Below are 14,522 nucleotides of genomic sequence, written 5' to 3' on the forward strand. Positions count from 1 at the left end.
GATGGTGCACTCGCGATTGAACCTGTCGCCTGTCAGCGAAATTATTGGTAGGATAGAAGCCTGGCAGATCTCTGGGGAGACGGAAGGGCATTTGCTGGCTGCTGTTGTGTCCGGTCCAGACCACCTCCATTCCAGACCTGAAGAGACCGGTAGGCGAGCCGATGACGGCCGGCGGACAAAGACTAAGCCCCGACCTCGGCACTTCGAGAAATGGCTGCGGACCTCTTCCCTTCGTGCACAATTTTCCGGGCGGGGGCGAGCTGTTTTGAACGTGAATTTCTAACACGGGAACGCTCCCAGTGTTGCGCGTTCGGCCGGTGAGCTGCAGAGACGCTCCCCAAGGACGGCGTCCAAGCCTGCGTCTCTCCGAGCCCGCGCGTCGTCATCGTGGAGCGCGTTGTGCGTTCGGGCCGGACAGCTACCGGAACGCTACCGGGGTTGGCGTTCAAGCCTGCCAGGCCAATCAGCCACCAGGACGCTCCTGATTGGACGAAAAGAGGCTGGAGTTTGTGCCGAGTCTATTTAAGGGCTCCCGTCTTCTTTGTCTGCGTCTTTTTTCCTGTTGGGATACATCGTGCCTAGTATCGTGCTTCTCGCTACTTGTAAATATGTACAGTCAGGCCGGAATGAAACGCGAACACGCATATGTCATACATTTCTGCTTTGCAGCGAGATATTCCTTTACAACCTATTTTCGATTATGCCTTTCAGTAGGTCCTTTACCCAGACACATGAATCAGGATAGTTATACATTTCAGCTGAAAGTAGGCAGGTAAAATATTTTGTTTTCTTGACATGCTCTGTTCGCGTTTCATTCCGGCCTGACTGTACATACATATACCTTTTTTTTTCGCGCTGCTCCTTATCAACCCCCCGTCTCTTCATTGCTACGGCTGGTCGGCGACAGCGGACCCGCGTCCCGACGGCAACTGAGAGCCCGCGTCTCAACAACTGGATGGCAGCGCTGGGATCGAAGTCAGCTCTTCGCATCGCCTAGCAGCGTTCGCAGTTGGAAGAGCTCCCACGTTGGTGGATCCCATGATCGTGGCTCTGTGAGTGTCCGACATTTCTTCCCTGAGGTATTTTGCCAGGCTTTTGAATTTAGCGTCAATGCTGGCAGGCTTTCTTTGGCAGTGCTGTGAGTACTGATTGTTGCACGCCGCGGTGGCTCAGCGGTTATGGTGCTCGGCTGCTGACCCGAAAGACGCGGGTTCGATCCCGGCCGCGGCGGCTAGAATTTCTTTGGAGGAGAAATTCTAGAGGCCCGTGTACTGTGCGATGTCAGTGCACGTTAAAGAACCCCAGGTGGTCGAAATTTCCGGAGCCCTCCACTACGGCGTCTCTCATAGCCTTAGTCGCTTTGGGACGTTAAACCCCACAAACCAAACCAAACCATTGCTAAGAAGAGATAGGGGACCGGTCGAGTCTCTGAGCGCATCATGGACCTGAAATCTTTGCAAAAGACGGATCTAATTTTGATCAGCAAAGAATTAGGGGTTAAACTTGGGAAAGCCGTGCGGAAACCGCAAATCATAGAGGCAATAATATCTTGCGGTGCGGACGATGCTGCGGACGATGCTTATCGAGACATGGGAATTAAGGAAAGGAACGCAGCTGAAGAGAAGCGGGAAGCGGCTGAGAAGGAAAGGGATGGGGCTGAGAAGGAACAGCGCGAGCTAGAACAGAAGCAACGCGATCGAGAGCTTCAGCTTCGAGAGAAGGAGCTCGAGTTAGCACGCCGACAGCAGGATCATATTCATCTTCGCCCCCGCACTTACATTTACAATACACGTCCTAATGACGCATGGGTGGTGCCTCACTGTCGTACAGAGCACGGTCGCCAGTCCATTTCGTATCATGCTGCTATTCTTCTAAATAGCCTTGCGCTCATCGATACCTACCGGGAAAAATTGCCATTACGAGCCCTACATGCACATTTCCGTCCAGCCAACATCACATGATTCTCTTGTATGATCCCGTTTTGTGTTTTTCTTGGTTCCTTTTATTTTTTATTGGTGCTTTGTTTTGCTGTAAAATGTCTTCGAATTTCTGCTACCACTAAAGGTAACGTTTTTCCCGTTCAGTGGAACAGGAAGTGAGTGCACGAATTTCTGGACAAACGAGTTAATATTGAAGTGGAAACTAAAAAAAAAAACTTGAAATTATTAAACTGAACGTGTTTCAATCGGAGTGTGTTTGAAATTTTTATGTTTAAAACCTGATGTGTTCTAGAATGTGTGTTTCGAATGTATTTAAAACTGCATGTGCTTCCATTTCGAGTATTGCTGTTCTGTAGGGTGCAAAATTTAGGTCTGTGAGATGAAGTGTGAAATTAAATCCTGTAAAATCTGTACGAGCACTAGTGCCGAACTGTACATAGAGGGGTCCGGGCTTTGTCAAGCTGCAGTTATGCGGCTTTTACCCGTCACCCCCTTTTCTCCTTGAGAGAGAAAATAAAGACTATTTGAAAGACGATTTGATTTGTTGGCATATCAAGCGAAGTTTCTCTCGTTGGCGGCAAATACGTTTCTACCCGCACAGACATCACTCTTGTGGGGTGACAAACGGAAGGTCGGAGCCTTCGAATTTGCTGTGTCTCTTCGACACTAGCACGCGAACACACCAGTGTACTCTCAACTTGGATAATTATCCACACGGCCTGATTTTGAATTATTTCTCTACTTTGCTCTTCAGTGGAGTCCGTTTTTCATATATCTTCTCTATTCGGTACCAGTGCACCTGAAGTTTTCGCACATCCGCGCCATTAAAACTTTGCGTGGATTAGCCTGTACCTCACCCATACCTCCTTCGCTGGATCCATCCTTCTGGGCGGAAGCAACCGCAGCAGTTGTATGCTTAGGATTCTCAGGCAGTGCAGACAGGTGAAACGAAACGTTAATGTCCCTTTAGTACTGCGGCAGCAGCTTTAGTTTCGGGAATTGTTTCCAGTTGAGTCTCCAGCGTAGCTATGCAGCAAGCGCTTGTTCAGTGTTTCCAGTGGAGCCTCAAACGCTTCGTACGTCTCCCGTATCTTGTTGTTTGTTGATGGAACTTTCTATGCGTAAACTGAGAGGTCCAGCGCCAAGTCTTCCCAATAATTTTTGTAAATAATTGTGGGAGCTAGCATTTAGTAGCTGATCATCATAGCAAGTAAAGTCATGAGCAATTCCAATCTTATTGGTTTTGCAATTTCTTTGGGTGCATTACTACAAACTAATATTTCTGCAACTCGCTCGACAATCTGTAACGTTTTTTTTAACGCTGGCATCACTACATTATCCACTAAGCACAGCGATCATGACAACCATAGCTAGTAATAGTATTTCACAACAGCTCACAGTGGGAGGAACTTGACCTCCACCGCTGGCTTTTCCAGTTGCCATTGAGTGCTCTCACCGTCACCACAAGAAGATAGGGTCACTTCGTACCAGGTAACTAGTGTTTACTCAGAAATACCGCTAAGCAGCATCCTAGCGCTGCCACCAACTGTGATTTTACAGTCATCAACTGAAAGGCGGTGGCCCATTGTCTGTGGCGAGAATTAAATCACATCCAAAACAGGGGTAGGAAATTTTATACAGAGAAAGAAGGTGGGATAGAAAGCATCAAAAGGTAAAACCAGAGACGTAGACGGCACTTTGTACACTTGTCCAAGGTCGCATAGGAACGTTCTCCGACAATCTACTTATTCTCCACTAACGAAATCTAGTCCAAAACCACAGCGTATGGTTCTTAGGGATCACTCAGGTTAGTAAAGTCTGAAGCGCCCGATACCTCTGTCGTGTATTCCATTCATCATGTCCATGACACCACGTCAGAGCTACCCTCAGTGGTACGTTTCACTGGCCACGGAGTTTTGTCCTCAGGAACGACGAGCCATCGCGGGTACTACATCACCGTACCGGGCCGCGGCCTCCGATGTTGCATGTGCTACACGTTTTAGTATGACTGCGTATCACCTGAGGAAACGCAGGAACTGGTACAAGAGCGTAGGATAACAGGGACAAGGTTTTCCTCAGGATGTACCAACTCGCTCAACTCACCGTTTTACTGATGCGCATCACCTGAGACCTTCCGTTTCAGCCTGTTCTTTTTCTTCCTCCGTCTCCACATTCATGGTAAATTCTTTTTCTTTAGTGACGAGTTATAGTCGTCTTCTGGTGCATCAGAGCCCAATTTAGGGGCAGCCTGTTTTCTCCCAGAGGCCGCAAAAAGGGATATGCAAGCGGATCATGTCATTCTGCGATAGGCACAAGATGCTATCAGAAGAGCACTTTGTGTTTCGTCTTGACAGGCCTAAACAGGGCGCAGTATCACATATCTAATTAAGTAAATGTTTTTCAAAAGCCAAATGGTAACATAAATTGCGTCTAAAACAAAGAATGGAGTAGACACTTAAAGGGATACCGAGGCGGTTTTCGAATCAGCCATTTTTGTAGGGTTTTGAAGTAGTGTCATTGCTGATCACGCCTGTGAATTTATTTTTTCGATTATGGCTAAAACAGTGTCGCAATCACCAAATGAAAGTGCGATGTTTAAATCTCCCGCGCCCCGCACGAGTGAGGAGAGGAGAACAGCGGAGAGGGAAGCCTCGTCCCTGTCGGCCAACGTGACGTCACGTTGAGGAGCCGGGGATACTTCGGCGCACCCGAGCGAGCTTTCAGCGCGCGTTGTTCCTCATACTGCGTGGGTTGTGACGTACAAAGCGTGTCAGCCGACCTTGAGAATCATGTTCGACACGAGGTACTACTCTGCGGTAGTGTCCACGAACAACCACGGCCGCGACTGTGTCATCTTCCACTGTTTTCCGCCATAAGCTCGCAGCGCAAGCGCTCGCTGCTGTGACGAAGAATTCAAGCCGACCAAAGCAAGCGTACTTTGCTCGAAGCACTTTCGTAAGTGCGGCTACAAGCAGGGCTTGTCCCTAATGTGATCTCTGGAGATTACTGTCGAAAAGGCGCGGCTGAACCATGACACAGTCCCTCCGGTTTTCTCGCGCATGAGAGGCGTGTCACCATTCCGAAGAAGCGCCTCTTCGCCTCTTCTATAAATAGAAACATGCTAACTTAGCTTCAGCAGAAACCTTACAGAGGCTCAAGCATATGTCGCTTTCTCAGCTTAGCTGATGGCCAGACCACCTCACGCGCGCTCAGCAAAGCTCGGTTAGTGATTTTATAGTGGGTTCGACGTGTCCAAGCAAGCAAGCAAAGCAAAGCACAATAAAGCAAAGCAAGCAAGCATCGAAGCTCTTCACATGCGGCATCTCGTTTAATCGTAGCTAAGCGATTAAAATGAAAGCGTTGGACAGCGCTCGACGTTCTGATTTCGGATGCAAACTTAAGAGAGAAATGAATGCCAACCAAGTTTTTTCAAAACATCATGTTTCGAAACCTTCATAGAGTTGTAGCAGCGGGCGAGTTGCAGCTAGCTTGGCTTTTAAACACGCATATAGATGGCCCCCACTTCACTGAACCTAAACTGCAAATCTAGGAAGGGCGAACGGTTCCGAGGGAGCGATTAATATTTTCTGGCATCTGCTGAACGCGCCACGAGTGAGGCCGCAGCCTTGTGCGCGTATTTGGCTTGGTTTCGAGCGCACAATGATTGCGTCACTATCCTGTGGTCCCATGCCTCGCAGTGCTTGGCCAATGCGCTTCGCTCATTTTGACATGAACTTTCTGCTGCTTCATCGTTTCCTTCAAATACTTCCTTGCTCCAACCTACAACGCCGGGTAATGAGAACAGTATTTTTTCTACGCAGCGCTTTGGTCCTTTTCTTTAGGATGACGCTCTTTCCGGCGAACCAGGAGGCGTCCGGTAGTGGTAATTGACTTGAGTATTGTTCGCACGCCTTCCTTTCCGAGAATACGAGCCGAGGTTGTACTGGCACCTTTTACGCATGGCCTGCATGGGCGTCTTTTACGCTGGCGTATGCTTGTGCTAGGCGTAGAATTTTTTGCTTGTGTCTTTATTGGTTTCAGGTGATATGTGGAATGAACAAACTCGGATACAACTTAAGAAGGCAGAGTATCTTCCCCGTCAAGGGACCCCCTCCAGCCAATGGCGTCGGCCGATTCTCATTGTCCTGCTAGCGTGACAATGCAGGGAGCGGTGCCACAACCGAGAGAGGGGTCTACCCCGACTATGGACGGAGGGGACTATCCCCTTTCATCCGCCACTCCCTGCATTGTCGCGCTAGCAGGACAATGAGAATCGGCCGACGCCATTGGCTGGAGGGGGGTCCTATGACGGGGAAAATCCTCTGCCTTCTTAAGTTGTATCCGACTATAGCATACTTTTCTTTGGAGGTCAGTAAAAAAATATTCGCCATATTCGCTTTTACAACACCACGGAAAGCTGCGATCTGCGCTCAACGCAGCGCCGGATCCGTATCGGCAGCTTCTCCAGTCCTCAAAATGTCGTCACGACCTCTCTTGACCAATCAGGGGCGGCAGTGCGCCGCACGGTGTGCCCCGCGGCACAGGCCGCATATTTCTGCTAAAAAAGGCAATTTGCGCTTGTTTTTGCCTTATCTGCATGCGATATTCCAGTATGCACCATAAAAAACTATAGGACGCCGCTGCCAGCCTGATTTTCAAAAAAAGTGCTTCAGTCTCCCTTTAAGGTCCGCTTTAAGGCTATAACGAGATAGCGTTAATGGGTTAATGCCCATATATGAAGAATTCGGAACTTCTAATTTTTTTCTAAGATAAGATAAGAATTTATTGGGTACAAATTGGTTACACAGACTCAGTATACAGGCGAGGGTCCCAAAGTCAATCGACTGTCACGGGACCCCCGGTAGATTAATACTAACTTGAATAAAAAACAAGCAACATCGCAGACAGGTACAATTAGCAGAAATAACAATGGTAATTTAAAGAAGTAATATTTACATAAAGAAAGTGTAATAGATTAGCGGGGCGAAACACCGACAAGCAAAACAGGAACAACAACCCGCTATAAATAATATTGCACAAAATACAGCGTTGTGAAAAGACATATAAAGAAATAATTGAGAATACAATGATGCAGTTGTCAAACCACAAAAAACAAAGCAGAAATTTCTAGCAAATAATTAAGGACAAGAATTTTCTAAAGTGAATAAAAGCAGTTCACTCCATATTTTGCTGCAAAAGAAAACCTTTTAAATTCGATTTAAACATAGACAAAGACATAGGCGATTTTACACTCAGGGGTCAATTATTCCAGAGGGAAATGGACGCAAAATGAGAATGACGTTTTCCATAATCAGTAAAAACTTGGGGAAGAAAGAATTTTTTTTGAGTTGCAAATCTCGTATGGTTACAATTTTTCAAAAAACATTTGTCAATACATTCAAAAGAAAGTGCGTTGTTAATTAATATAAAAAACATGATGGCTACGTTGTAACCAAATAAATTTTTAACGGATAAGATATTATATTGACGAAGCAAAGGAATAGCAGAAACAAGGTATGAACTGCGGGTAAGGATACGAATAGCCCGATTTTGAATGTGCTGGATCGAGTGCAAATGACAGTTGCAAGTGTTCCCCCATACTACAATGCCGTAATTAATGTGAGCGTGAATAAAAGCAAAGTGATAAGAGTGGTGATGATGGAAAGAACTGACGAGCTTTTATTAATGCACGAACTCGAAATGCAGTTTTTTTCTTCACATGGTCCAAATGATGATGAAATTTCAGTTGAGAATCCTGTTGAATGCCTAGGACAGTCAAGTTGTCGCAAGGGGAAATAACAGTATGACCAAGCGATAATGAAGGCAAGTGTGCTGTGATTATTTGTTTTGTTCTAAAAAGCATAAACTTAGTTTTAACAGGGTTTATAATTAGGTGATTATCATGGCACCAGGACACAATGCTAACCAAAGAGGCATTTAATTTGGCAGATAGCGAGATTATACATTTATGACAAGAAGAAATTGTAGTGTCATCCGCGTATAATGCACAATGAGTGTCAGTAAGTTCGTCAGCAAGATCATTAATATAGATTAGAAAGAGCAAAGGGCCAAGAATCGATCCCTGAGGGACACCTATGTTCGGGACCTTAAAATCAGAAAATGCATTAGCCACGAACACCAGGTTATGTCTATCTAATAAATAAGTTTTTAAAAAGGGTAGAGCGGGGCCAGTTATGCCATAAGCTTCAAGTTTGGTCCCTGAGAGTCCTCATAGCGGTCCTGGTTCAGTGGTGCAGCGTATAAGGTGCACGCCGCTGTCGAAGGTGGTGCTACCGGTTTGGCTTCTCGGACACAGGTTGCTTCTGGCATGCAACCTCTCGCGAGGAATAATTAATTTATGTGGCCGGCCGATTTTGCTTCTCTGGATATTTTTCGCTCAGAACGCGGCAATGACGACGCAGGATTTTCAGCAGAACGCAAGCCTTAAGGCTATCATGTTTAAAGGTGAAAAGAGCACCCAATTAAGGCAATAATGAGCGATATTCATCGATATATATATATATATATATATATATATATATACATATATATATATATATATATACACATATATATATATATATATATATATATATATATATATATATATATATATAGAGAGAGAGAGAGAGAGACTTTATTAAGCCCCCTGTACACATCACAAAGTTGGTTTTAAAAATACTGTCAGCCACCGCGGAGGCGCCATGACTATAAGCACTCGGCTCCTGACTAAAAAACAAGGGTTCCATCCCGGCCGCGTCGATCGGATTTCGATTGAGGCGAAATGGTACAGGACCGTGTACTGTGCGATGTCAGTGCACGTTAAAGAATCCTAGGTGGTCGAAATTCCTGGACGCCTTCACTACAGCTGAGTAAGGCATGTTGGCGGGCTATTGGTTTTGCATCTTGAAACTTAGAAAAAACAACCTAGGCGCCTGTCCGTTGTCTCCTCGTCTCTTTGTCCGTGTGAAATTATTTGCGCTTAGGTGGTTTTTTCCCTTCACTGTGCCGAACCTCATAGCGTGAGTCGCCTGGGGACATAAAACCCCCATAAACCAAAAATGCTATTAGTAAAATTGCACTGATCACAGATACTACACAGATATTACCAACCACTTCTGCCACCTGCAGGTCTTCCGATTGCACTGGCCCTCACGGCATTGTGAGAGTCTACGTTTTTAAGATGATTGCTAGAAATTATAAGGCGTCATTCAGAGATGAAAGTAGCGGGGGTCTTTAAGAAGTGAGAAGGAAAGAGGAGTGCTGTACAAAAAATTGTTACCCAGAATATAAATAACCACGTAGAGCCGCTATTATCGTACTTGCTAATATAACGTGCTTTGACGCATCATCGGTTGCAGAACGAATGTCACGTCATCTTGAAAAACCAGCGCTAAACGACATGGACTGAAAGAACAAGACAATACACACTGCCCTGATCTGACGACAGAATTTTATTTACGAAACACGTCCCTTTCACTTTTAGCGAAAGAAAGGGCATTTCTAGAGGGGAGAAGGCGAAGGAACATGTGACGGGACAGATTTTTATCACCTGTCCTGTATAAGAAATGCTTCTTCAATAAAGTTCAGCGCAGTGTGGGTGTGTCTGTGTGTCGTGCATTCAGTTCATGTCTTCTTGCGCTGCTTTTTGAAGAAGCTAAACCTGCTCACCCAGCAAGCCACTCTGCTCACTACGGCGCTAAGCACGGACCTAAGGCACTAAGCAACGGAGCTAAGGAACTAAGGTAAAGCGATTTTTTTTCTCTGTGCTCTTAAATAGAGCTACACCTGTGTTCACTACAATACACGCGATCTTTAAGAGTGAGCCAGCGTTTCCATGACCTCATGGCTACATTATTGGACCGCGAAAGCGCGCGGATAAAGAGGGTGGCTATGGACGTGTAAAGAAGGCAGCACTTGTTTAGAAAGAGAAGGCACCTTATAGGTTGGGTCGAGCAAGACTAAAAGAATGCGGCGAATAGGCACTTAACTGGGCAGCTCGAAACACGGTCGTATGTTGACCGCTGTTGCTTGGGAGTCTGTGGTCGATGATGTCGCGCTTTTCTTCAGTGTTGCCTTTGGAGTAATATGGACGAATTTATTGCTTGAGTACTTCTGTGCGCCGTTTCCGTTTTCTTCGAGTCCTATGTATACTCGGTGCGTTAGCTAAGACACCAATTTTTAAATAGAGCATCTTTGAGTTGAAAGAACGCCTTTTTCGGCATAGCGCTGCCAGTGGTGTATAGTATACATAAGAATACATTTAAATCGAGCTAAATAGCAAGCTCGTTAACTAATATTGAGTAGTTTACTTTTTGCTATTACTTTCAGGCTCATTAAGTGTTGAAAGGCGTGCAGACCGAAGAAAGTATTATCTGTATCAGTTTTAAGAATGTTGAAAAACTCGGTTAACTTCCGCGTTTTGACCTAACAAATTAGGCTATATTGCGCCGAAATACATTGCGCTACAAAAAGCTTTCAGGCAGATCAACCCTTCAATGCACGTAACTCGTCGAAATGGCCAAAATTTGTTCGACCACATCGCCGAGGTAACGGTGTTTTTGAAATTCTAAAAACTGATAAAATTGCGACGGGCTGAACACCCCTCAATAATTATGAAGCTTAATGGTAATAGTTAAAAAGCTAATTATTCAAGATTAGTTAATGAGCGTGCTAGTTAGCAGGTCTTAGCTTTATTGTTCTTCACTACACCACTGATAATGCTACGCCGGAATAAACGCTCTTCTGACTTAAAGTGCCTATTTTTTTTAATTCTGAAAAGTCATAGGTGAAACACCCTTTATATTCATACGGACGCAGGAAGCTAACACTCAGAGAGACTGAACCTGTGATCGTAAGCCGCTCCTCGCAATCTGTGTGATGGCTTTGTCGTGCTGCAAGGTAGATGCGCGACTGGCAATATCGTTTAATCTTTACATAACGGTCGAAATGTAAACAAAACATGCGTTAGTGTGCACCGTACGAGCTCGATTTAATGGGCGCCTCACCTCTGGAAACGTGTACTCGCAATCTGAGGGGAGAATAGGTTTATTTTTTTTTAATAACTGTGTTACCGCCTGTCTGGCCCATGGAGGGCTGTTCACTGGGAAGTTTGCTTCGCTTGTTACGTATAGGCGCTCGCTCGGCGCGCGTCCTGAACAGCTACGTTTGACCAATGATGTTTTGTAACTTTTAGACCGTAGCACGGGACGTTTCTCAACGTTGCAGACCAGCAGCTCGAGAGGAATGCGAATAGTGTGACGGTTGAATAAAAGCCGCTGCCGGCCCGAATGGCCAGCCAGCACAAACACCGCGATGAACCTACGAGCTGCATCCCCACTATCGACACGTTCATTCCTCTTATCCGAGCCGTTGGCATGCGCGCTCTTCATTTTTAAAGCTGAGTAAAGGTCGCCTCGACAAGAGATGGCTTACAATTCATTTCTAGGGGCTTGTGCTTGAACCGCGCTCACGCGTGCACAAGTTTCTCCTCCGGCATAAGTGCGAGTGGTAGAGTACGCATTTCTGATTTCAGGCTGCTACATTGCAAAAACACCAATGAACTCGGCGCTGATTTGCGCAAACTAAAGTGCTGTAGCTCTCTGGGTGCGCCTGTAGTTGAAGACGTTGTTTCATTGAAATAGTTCCTTTCAGATTTTTCTAGCAGCCTTAGTGAAGGGTAGCTGCACATAAGAGCCACCTCTTGACTAGAACAAAGTAAAAACTAAGCGAATTTGAGAGAGTATTACATCATGACGGTACTGAGTATAATGTCTCAAGCTCACGTGTACTATAGGGGATATTCAAAATTCCGCAAGTGCGCTTTCCCACATAACTATGTTGCCCCAGACAAGATGGCCGACTTCGCTATAAATGAACTACGTGGTCTACAGGACAGGCGCTAAAGGTGTGGATAGAATGTGAGAAACGTATTTTGGAAGAATCAAACAAGAAACCAGTCTTTCTTGCTTTGTTTCAGCTGGAAACGCATGAACAGCCATCTTGTTGGGGGCAACATTTTTATGCGGGAAAGCGCACTTGCGGAATTTTGGCGCAACTGCAGCCGCAATGTGGTGCTTGTGTTTTCTGGATAACGCTCGCGGCGTAGATGTGCTGCAACCCGCATGTTTCTAATAGCTCCCACTGCTGTACGGCAATCTTTTTCCATCTTTCTGCTTCATGTTATGGGCGGAGAAATCGGCTGAACTGTTCAGCATTCCGCATAGTACGATTGCCAAGGCTTCTCCCCGATTGAGTATTGGTAGTAGGTTTCAAGCAGCGTATTCTTAAAAGCGCTTGTTTAATGCCAGACACAAGAATAAATGCTGTAATATTCTCCTCTTTGGATACCAATGTAAGCAAACTAAAATGTGCATTTTATGACGGGCCCAATCTCAACGGCCTGTAGTTAGTGAATGCTGATATGTGGCACAATTCTTCAGTCTTCAATGCCATACAGAGAATGCCGAATGCCATACAGAGCCAAGTATTGGCAGTTCATTACCATTTAGTATAAAAGCAATCATCTAACTTTCATGCTTTAAAGCTTAGTTTTCGAAATTTTGTTAAATCGCGATAAACAACTTTTTCATTTATCGAGTATGCAAGTACTCACTTGAATTGTTTTTCTCTTTACGCATTAATATCCATTTACCCAAATTATGTTTCGTTTATATGAGCACCACCTGGCATCTCTGCGTGTTTACTAACTACTTTATTTAATCGAATTCAGTTTTATCGGTTGTTGTTTGTATATAATCATTTTTGCACGTTTGTAACAGGAGGTGTCCTGTGGTGCAGCCGTTGGCCTTGGCACCTCCTCCTATATTCATCAAATATGTTTACGCACCGAATAATCGTTTAAAATAAACTGATTCTGATTCTGTGTAGGTATTAAGTTCAGAGAGCGAGCGCTCCAATAATTGTGGCGATACAATGTTTTATGCAAAACATTTAGAATGTGCTGCGCATTTACTGAATCCATGAAGCCGGCGCAATGGCTCGGTGGTTATCTCGTTCGTCTGCTGACTCGAAAGACGCAGGTTTTATCCCGGCATCAGCGGTCGCATTATGGCATGGCACAGAACAACATGTGGTCGAAATTGTCTGAAGCGCTCCACTACAGCGTCTTTCATAGCCATGAGTCACTTTGGGTCGTTTATTCCCACGAAACAAATCAAAAGAATCACGATTTATTAAGGCGGAAGTCTTTAATGTCTCATCGTTGTAAGCAGGAGTTGTCGACAGAAATGTCACGCTTTTCAATTGGTCGAAACGGTCGTGAGGTCATAGTGCGCGAATTTCAAACGGGCCAATTGTACTTTGGCTAGTAACCATGCAACCAATTCAAGGGATCGTATACTGATGCTCCAAGTATGTGCGACTGAGTTTAATTAATTGCTTAATTATCCAATTAGCGCAATTAACGTTTCTAGTCAGGCCATATAAATAAATAAAACCGAGTAGGAAATTGGTCGAGCTCAGGAATCGCACCCCGGTCTTCGGCCGGCGTGCGAAACGAGCATGCTATCCACTCCTCCATGCCAGCTCGATGGTTTGGTATGAACAAAGGCGAGTCTAGTGAATGCGGTGTCTTCGCTCACTCCCGTCCTCCTCCCTTCCCTTCCGGCGAGGTTTAGGTGTCCACCAAAATATGAGAGACCGATACATTTCCTTTCCTCAAAAACCAATTTACCGACGAGCGAGGCGTAGAACCGAATGGGCGATGGCGTTCTATGGATTCCCTGGCAGCGTTGCAAGATGGTGTCGCGTTCCACTCTTAGAGGCGTAGCTTAACATCTTAACCACACATTAGTGACCGCACTAGGTGAAAAAAGTGCCCCCTGAATTTTGACGGGTGTCCACCGAGATATGTGAGACAGTTACTGCGTAATTTCCTTTCCTCAAATACAATTTACAGTTTCTTTATTACGGACCCTCTTTCTCTCTCTTCTTTCATTCGCACGTTCCTCCGTTCCTGTACGGTGCGGTTCAGGTGTCCACCGAGATGACAGAAAATTACTGCGCCGTTTCCTTTCCTCAAAAAGCGTTGCGTTCAAAGGGCAAGGCACCGCGCCGATCGGGTGGTGGCGTTCCGTGGACTCCCTGGCAGCGCTACAACACGCTGTTGCGTCCCACTTCTAAAGGCGAAGCTGAAGCGTCTTTAATTAGCAGTTAATTAGTATCCAGACATTAATCAGTAATTAAGCATTAATTAATGAGTTGTCATCACTTAGTAATTAGTACTCGATTATATGTGACGCCACCAGTGCCACAGAAGAGCGAAAGTGGTGCGGAAAACGCTTTCGCCTCTACGCACATTAGACAGTGAAAGTGCCCCTGAATTTTTTTATAGAATCGGTTAGCCAAGATATGCCTTGCTTGCTAAAGACGGTACGTAGAGATCGAGTAGCATTTTTGTCTTACCTATATAGTATTTTTTGTTGTGCGCTGTATAGGTCAGCATGCCCGGATGATTGACAGCCGACAACACGCAGCATGAAGGGTTCCGGGCTAACTAGCCGGATGGTTACTTTCAAATTTTAGTTGTACAATTTGGTGCATGTGGTGCGCATGTTGTGC

At 45.4% G+C, this 14,522-nt stretch overlaps 1 long non-coding RNA gene across 1 annotated transcript in view; it reads left to right on the plus strand.

The window, feature by feature from the left end:
- The first annotated feature begins 754 nt into the window (after nt 1-754).
- LOC149344691 (uncharacterized) overlaps nt 755-14,522 on the plus strand; it is a 64,861-nt gene continuing 51,093 nt past the window's right edge. Inside the window, exon 1 of the long non-coding RNA XR_016283217.1 lies at nt 755-1,052. This is a non-coding gene — a long non-coding RNA (uncharacterized LOC149344691). The remainder of the gene's footprint in view (nt 1,053-14,522) is intronic.

The sequence above is a fragment of the Amblyomma mixtum genome, chromosome 5 (genome assembly GCF_055824585.1).
Source record: "Amblyomma mixtum isolate Tamu chromosome 5, ASM5582458v1, whole genome shotgun sequence".
Classification (NCBI taxonomy): Eukaryota; Metazoa; Arthropoda; class Arachnida; order Ixodida; family Ixodidae; genus Amblyomma; species Amblyomma mixtum.